Genomic DNA, 5,536 nt, shown 5'->3' on the forward strand with positions numbered 1-5,536 from the left:
GCTGGGTCTTCTGGGCTCAATTTGTAATAACAAAGTTTTCTAGTGTGGTGTAGTGGTTAGAATATTGGACTAGGAACCCGGAGACCTGAATTCAATCCACATACAACCACAAAGTCCCTATCTTTCATCCAGACTTCAAAAGTAGCGGTGGGATAAAATGGATATTTCTGTGTGGGTGGGGGCGAGATCATTGCACAGATCAATTTACTAGATTCACAGGATCACACAACTAATTTGGCATTAGAAAGGGATGGTGGATTACACAGATTCCAACAGTTCACAAATATCTTGTGTATTGCTTACACACTGCTATTTTCACACCCAAAGTCATTTCCCATTACATAGTTGCTAAAGGCTCTTCCCCTCCAACTCTATACTGTATTCATTTATGAGCCCCAGCCAATTAAACTTCTCAGCTCCAGTAACAAAATGTCACGGTTATAAGAAGTAAGGCAGACAGGCAAGTTAAACACCCAAATTAGTTTACAACCAGGGTAGAGAAGTTGAGTTTCTTCACCCTCCCCCATTTCTGGTAGTCAATACCTTAGCTTTCAAGGTAAACAAATGCAATAAAAAAAACAGCTATGAAGGTCAAAACATGGGGCCTATCCAGGATATTGCAAAGAGCATCACATGCATTATTATCCACCTGCTGGAAAGGGGTTGTAGGTGTGTACATGATGCAATAACCTCCTGGCTCCCAGGGAACAAATTTGTTCCCTTCGTGTCAAGGTAGCTGACCTGGAGAAGCTATGGAATTTGCTTTCACAAGATGTAGCAACATCACAGGCCTTAGCTAGACCTAAGGTTTATACCGGGATTGTCTCGGGGTCATCCCTGTTCATGTAAATGATACACAGGATGTCCCGGGAGCAGGCAGAGATGATCCCGGGATAAACCTTAGGTCTAGCTAAAGTCACGGACTTGGATGGCTTTAAAAAAGGATTCTAAGGCTGGAGGATCATGTTCTCTTTGCAGGCTTCTGGGACATAATGCAGTATAGATAGGTCTGACTGAGCATGACATTTCTTATCATCTTAGTTTTCAGTTGGTTATCCTGAGGTGATTTAAAAGCAAAATGTTATTTTAGCTAAAGACATGCTGAAAAACACAATTCTCTCACAATGTGTTATCAATAATAAACAAATACAAACCCCTCATCAGTTGCAGCAAGTGAGGTAAGAAGGCTGTGTTATGCTGCCTTATCGTTCCTGCATATGCATATACATGTGCACTAGAAATAAAATGCATCTGCCACCCGCAGTCAGATATTTAGATACCAGGGAGGTGAAAGCTGAAAATGAAAGAATTGCAACTTTAGCACATTAAGGTCTTAAAATGGCATCCACAAAATCTTCCCCAAAGACAAAATATGAGTAGTGCTCTCCAGGGACTGGTGCCAGAAAATCAGGACTGTCTTGGTAAATAGGTACATTTGGTGTATACAAGATTAGAAAGGGTGGGGGAAAGATCTATGTCAGGGCCAGCTCCAGGTTTTGGCTGGACATCCTCCATGTAGATGTCCTTTCCATCCACTGAGCCTCTTTCTAAAGGGAAATGATGGGAGAACAAGCCAGCAGTAACAGTTCCTCCTCCTCCTCCTCCTTCTCCCTTGTTGCCACTCATTCACTCACTCTTCCCCTGCAGCACAAAGACTAACAGACAACAGGAGCATAAAGAGAAAGAGCAGTAAATAAGAATCCCCCTGATGGTGAGTGTGCATTCATGTCAACTCCTGATCCAGTCCTTATGCGGTAGAACACATGCTTTGATTGCCAGAGGTCCCAGTTTCTATACCTGGCATCTCCATGTAGAGCTGGGGAAAGTCCTACCTGAAGAAGATTGCAGCATACCTGAAAACCTGAAGAGCTTCTGCCAATCAGCATTGATGACGTTGAGCTAATTGAACCAATAGTCTGACTTGGTAGCTTCCCAGGTTCCTAATGTGAATACACAATTAGGAAGAACATACAACAAATTTATTAGCTTAAATGTCGCAATACTGGTTCACACAGAGCGAGCTGATAAATAATATAATGTCATCTCAAAAGAACACAAATCAGCAAAGTTTCATACATCTAATTAGTGGTTGTCTGTCAGCAGGTAACTAAACTTTCTGAAATGACTCTTTCAACATGTTCTCAACGTGGAGTGCCTTACTCCCACATCAGTACAAATCTCCCCTTGGTTTTCCATTTCAGTTGTTCCTGAACAATGGGGCTTGATTGACTCCAATTCTAGTACAAAAGAATCAGCTCAACAATTCTCTGGTACATCACAGCAAATTACCATCCAATCCATATTTCTTCTCAATGAAATGCAGTTTGTTTACATCTTGCTAGGTATTAAATTCTCTCTTGAAAATGTCTACTATTTTTTTCTACTGGCAGTTCTAAATGCAGGCTTTAAAAGCTTACATGCTTTCACCAACAAAAGTGATGTCCAATACAACATTCTGGCTCAGTTCAGATGACATGTTCGTCAAAGGTGGACTAGCTGACTATTGTGCCATCTGTCGGGCAAAAAACATGCCACGGTTGGTTATTTCCAACAAATAATCAGTGGAGATAACCAATGGTTTGCAGAGTTGTTTTTCTGCACAACTGTTGGTTATGTTGGTGTGGCAGGCTCTGTTGACTATTTCCCCTGCCAACAAAGTCACAAGGCAAGAGCAGCAGAAATACCGGCCGCTCCAGCCCAGGGGGGCTCCATCAGCAGGGGAAATAACCCTGTGCTGGCAAGTGCATGGGGAGCCACAATCATCCCGTCCCTTGTGGGGTGGAGTGATCCTCGACTCCCCACGTGCTTCCCGGCACGAGCGCATGCCGTCCCTGGAAGGGGCACTGCCAATTGCGATGCCCCACATTTCCAGGGATGTGCACGTCCCTTGCCTCCTGATCCACCTGGAGATAGGCTTGAGGGGATGGAAGGAGCCCCACTAAGGGACAAGAGGCTTCCACCAGTGAAGGATGCATTGGCGTCCGCATCGCCCGTTGCCTGTCCCTCTGAGCAGGGTGCAGTGAGACCCAGCAGGCACATTGCCTTCAATGACAGGGGAGGTGCTGCTCCCATTGCTGAGCGATGGCTGTGGTGGTGGATGAATCCCAGCTCCTGTCAAGAGGAGAGAGGGCTCTGCCAGGGCTTCTTTCTCTGGCAACGGCCACTGCGAAACACGCGCCGTTGCTGGAGAAAGAAGCGCCGACGGAGCCATATCTGGGATTCATCTGCTGCTGTGGCCATCGCTCAGCAATGGGTCCCGTGTGTCTCTCCTCACCTCTCTGCTTCTCCCCACAGAATGGTGGCACCCTAGTAACGTAAGCGGTAACCAGCACCGCCATTCGGTGGGGAGGACAGAGAGGGGGAGGAGAGACGACAGCTCAACGGAGTGGAAATAGTCCACTCCACGGTGTCAGGATTCCCAAGACCTGATCTACCAATGACATTACTGCTTCAGTGGTAGACCCTCCCCTCAGATACGGTCAACTCCTCTTAAGCACAGGACTGCTGGACTACAAAGACATGAACTTTAATGAAAAACCCTGTCTACTCCTGCTCCATGATGTTCTGGCTGCCATATTCCACTCTGTTGTCTCTGTTGGGACTGCAGCAGGCTCTTGAAATACTTTTCCTCCCCTGGATATATTTGGGCCTTGAGCCTTGACTCTCCCAAAGGGTCACTGCTGCCCCAAAACATCAAGCAACAGCTTCTGAAAAGGTTTCCCAAAGCCAGGGAAATGAGACAGATCAAGTAGAAAACCTCAGTCCTTCACTTTATTTCCAGTCCCTTCCCTGAAGCAACTGTCACCCAGGAAGCCACTTCTGATAAGTCTTCCAAGGCAGGGAAGTGGAGCAGAGCAGGTGGGAAAACTCAATCCATGATGGTCCTCACTGTCGCTTCCCTGAAGCTAAAACAGCACCACCCATGCTCAAGAGGGAGGTATAGCAGGCTTGATAACCATTAGTACATATCTCGTTGTGGGGGAAGAGAACCCCCAAATCAACCTAATAAGGATGAGGATGCTGACTGGGCATGAAATGTTTGCTGTTGGCGGCAGGGGCATAAGCTACAGGGGTGGGGAGGGGGGCAGCGGGGCTCAGGCCTTCTCTGGGATTTCCCAGGAGGAGCATTGCCCAACCAGGGAACATCAATAAGCTCACAGCCTGGCTGGCAGCAGTACATATCCTGAATGTATTTCTCCTCTTTGGTGCTTTGTTTAGTTATCTACTCTTCAGTGCTCCCTCTGGTCAGCTATAATAGATTTGTTTTAATTCATAAAAAGAGTGTTGATTTTTAACTTGGGCTTCAACCTGGATGGCATATTGTATAGGACTATGGATGGTGGGGTAGTATGTAAACTATCATAATATTATAATTAAAACGTAATCTTTTTGTTGAGTATTGGTTATTTTAATATGTGGCTTTAAACACTCTAGGATCCATTGATGCCACCCCTGGTTGGAGGGGAAACAGAAATGGTGTGCATGTATGGAATGGAGTATCCTCGAAAAGGACATACCTAGCTGTCATTCTGGACAGCAGCAATTCACACTAAGAATATAACAACATAAGTAGAGCAATGTGGATTAAAACACATCTAGGTCGAAACGCAGTGGCCAAACAGTTGTGGTCTGGAACCCACAAGCAGGACATGAGTGCAACAGCACCCTCCCGCCCATGTTCCCCAGCACCTGGTGTACATAGGCATTCTGCCTCTGATTCTGGAGGTTGCATAACACCATCAGGACTAGTAGCCATTGCCACATTTTGTTCCAGGTTTCACTTGTTAAGCCATTAACTTAAAACGCTAGAATAAGTTACTTTAATTGTTTGTTCCCTTGATAGATGTTATTCCTTTACAATGCCTTAAACTTAATTAAAATATATAGTTCTAAAACTCTCATGAAAAGGCCAGGGAGGCAAAATTACCATGTGCAAAGAAAGAAGAGAGAGAAAAACACTCTGTTTCTCCCCTGGGCCTGAGGCAACAGAGCAGTGTAGTGGCAAAAGTGTTGGACTGGAAGTCGGGAGATCCGGATTCTAGTCCCCACTCGGCCATGGAGACCCACTGGGAGACTTTGGGCCAGTCACAGACTCTCAGCCCAACCTACCTCACAGGGTTGTTGTTGGGAGGATAACATTGGGAGGAGGATTATGTACGCCGCCTTGGGTTCCTTAGAGGGAAAAGGGCAGGATATAAATAAAATAAATGAACAAACAAGTTCTGGGGCTCAAGCTCTCTGGTCGACTTACATGAAAATTTGGCTGGGCGGAGTTAAAACATCAAACAAGTAGCTCTCTTTTTCGCTCGTGTGTGAGAGCGCGAGCGAGAGCGCAAGGGCCATTCCTCCGCTCCTGGAAGAGACGACGAGGTGCGGCCGCTGAGCGTGGGGCGGAGAGGGTGGCGCTGCAGGATGAGCGTCGAGGCCCTCTTGCGACGCGGTCTTACGAGAAAGGGCGGAATATGGTGGAGTTAGAATAGCGGAGGAGGCGGAGGTTGAGGAGGAGGCGGGAGGGAAAGACGCGGGTGCCGCCTGG

This window comes from Elgaria multicarinata, chromosome 8 (genome assembly GCF_023053635.1).
Source record: "Elgaria multicarinata webbii isolate HBS135686 ecotype San Diego chromosome 8, rElgMul1.1.pri, whole genome shotgun sequence".
NCBI classification, from domain to species: Eukaryota; Metazoa; Chordata; class Lepidosauria; order Squamata; family Anguidae; genus Elgaria; species Elgaria multicarinata.